Here is a 3050-nt window from a genome sequence, read left to right as displayed (position 1 = left end):
AAATTTGAATAAATTTTTATTGACAATATAATCAAAATGGCATGTATTTTTAGACTTATTGCAATTTTTAAGGAGCATATTGGTTTATTAAACCTACAAATTAAAGGGAAAAGAAGGTGTGAAAAGAGACGAACAAAAAAATATAAAATAAATAAATGAATAAAAAGATAAGTAGACTGTAGACACAACATTTTTTGTAAACTACAGAAAGGTTTTATTTAACCATATTTAATATGAATAATTCTCCACGTACAAGCGTTCTTTTATACAAGTTTTTATAAGTCATTTATATTAACGCGCTTTGAACTGTTACTACACGTTTTCACTGCACCTTCTTCTTCTTCTTGTTGCATGTTCTTCTTCCTCTTCTTCTTCTTTTTCTTTACTTTCGTTTCTTGCCTTCTCTTTCTCCTTCTTCATTTACGTGCTTTTCTCTCTGTTTTCTTTCTTTGTTATTCTCGATTTCCATTGTTTTTTGACATCAAGCTCTGAAATCGTTTTTGAAGAAGAAGAAGTAGCAGAAGATGAGAAGGAGAAAGAGAAAGAGTTTTGAATTATGCATAAGGTGTACTTCAACGAATTTTGGGTGTATTTCTTAAATCCTTTTGGTGTATTTTTGTAATCCTTTTGGGTGTATTTCTGTAATCGTTTGGGTGTATTTCTGTAATCCTTTGGGTGTATTTCTGAAGTTCCATTATCTTCAAATTTGACAAAAAACTCGTTTTCATTAAGGAAGAAGAAGAAGAGTCGTTCATAATGCATGGTGAGTAGTGTGCTTTGGAAACAGGAAATGGTTGAATAACGTGCGTTTATTTACTCTTGAATGTGGGAGTATAATGCGTGTGTTTTATTGGGCTTGTGCCAACTTGTAAGGCTTGTAAGCCAAAAAGACTTGTATGTGTAGCATGCCTAATTTAATATATATAACTAAAGGTGAAAATTCATGTGAAATCGATTTCACATGAAGTTGATAGTTGAAAGTCGTTAGATGAAAATTTAGTCGAATCAGCCAAATCATCTAACGGCTTTCAGTTATCAACTTCACGTGAAGTCGACTGCACCTGCATTTCTACCATAACTAAATTACATAATATTTTTTATAAACAATTCATTATTTAATTTTGTTTGATATTCTAACAAGTACTTAATGATAAATGCAATTAAAATAATATAAAAGTATAAAACATTAATTTCCTTGCACTAATAATTAATAATGAAATTAATTTTACATTATTGTGTATATATGTATTATAAAAATTAAGAAAATAACTAACATGACAGCAATGATCTGCCTTCTTTTCGGTTAAAAGTTAAAACTAGTGACACCACAATTCTCTTTATTTCATTCTACATGCACATAAAATTAGTTTACCTCCCATTAAAAAAGTATAAAAATTTATGCACCACAAGTTCATTGCTGTCGTCCAAAACAAGCAATTTCATCTAAATTTAATTTATATATGAATTATTTAGTATTTAGTATATTACTAGATAACAAAACTCTGCCCAAGCATGACGATCACCCGTCACCATCACCGTCCCAACGGCTTAAATTCCCATTGGTGAGAAGCAATTTCTGTATTATTAATTTATTATAGATTTTAGGTTTTGGACGAGTTTTTCTTCTTATATATTCCAAACGTCACCTAACAATTTATAGAAGCCAAGCCAAATATTAATAATAAGGACCAGCCACGCCACTAAAACAACGACAACCACTCTTCGCCGCCAGTTCGCTGCATCCAACAGCCATACCAAACAAAACGCTGCTGCACTAAAATTTTCCCCGTATTGTAATAAACGGCAGAGCCACGTGGCGTGTCCCCATTCGCCAAACAGCTGCAAATCTTAATCAAACGGACCTAACTAACCGCACGATCGCAACCGTTGCTTAACGGAACCCTTTCAAAAGCTTCAACGCCCTCTCTCACGCTGCGCCTCGAGCGTGTGCACCGCGCGTGCGTAACTCACACAAAGGCCCGTGGACCCCACGCAAAAAGCGTCAAGAAAAACAGTGACCCCGCCAAACAAATGAGTTCGACACGTGGCAATAAGCGGTTGGTGGATTTGGGTACCAATAATTGGAGTGTGACACACACATGGGGTAGTCTCTTGGAGATCCGTTTGTGACGCCATCACCTTCCCTGAAAGGACCCCACTACGCAATAAGAATCTTTACATTTTTATTTTTTATTATTATTAATTTTTTTGTTCTTCCTTGTTTCGCCGTATATCATGATGGAAGGCACTAGTTCGTGGATTTTCCTTTGTACTTCGAAGGCACGCTCTGGTGATATAATATGATCATCAACTCAATGTTATTTGGGGTATATTAATGGCATGAGAATTTATTGTTTTTTATTATGAATTAATTATTAATATTAAAAAATATAAATTAAAATATGTTAAATTATTATATTAAATAAATTTATAATTAATAATTAAAAATAATTATTAAAAATAATAATTCTGATAATATTTTAATTTTTTTTAATATTTATATGTATATCCAAGAAAAATATATAACGAATGGTATGTACGTACGTAGAAATGCATACGGATGTATAAATACGTGTATATAAGGTTACCATGCGAATGTCTATAGTTATATAACTTGACATGACTATTTTTTGGTTATGTATTGTTAGCTTGCCTCTTGGAGTCAGTGAAAAGCAAGACATAGTTTCTAGATATATTGAATTATTGTTTGAACCTTTTTGGATATGCTTTTTTTCATTTTTTTTCCTTTCAGAAGAACTAAATAAATGAAGTGTCCCTTGGCGTTCATACAAGCCATATCTGTTCACCATTCTCAAATCGAATACATGAACAATTAATGGATGGGATAAATTATTACAACTTGGAAAGCGAAATTTCCCAGGTAGACAAGCCTTTTAGTGAAGTGTTAATGTATATAATTGAGATTCCAAATATTTAGCAACAAAAAAATATTAATTAAAGAACTAATTTTATTTAGTATTTATTATTAATTATTATAATAATTAATAAATATTAAATAAAATAAAGTTTAACTATTTTTTTTTTCTAAT

Source organism: Arachis ipaensis, chromosome B03, assembly GCF_000816755.2.
Source record: "Arachis ipaensis cultivar K30076 chromosome B03, Araip1.1, whole genome shotgun sequence".
NCBI classification, from domain to species: Eukaryota; Viridiplantae; Streptophyta; class Magnoliopsida; order Fabales; family Fabaceae; genus Arachis; species Arachis ipaensis.
This window is presented reverse-complemented; position numbering follows the sequence as displayed.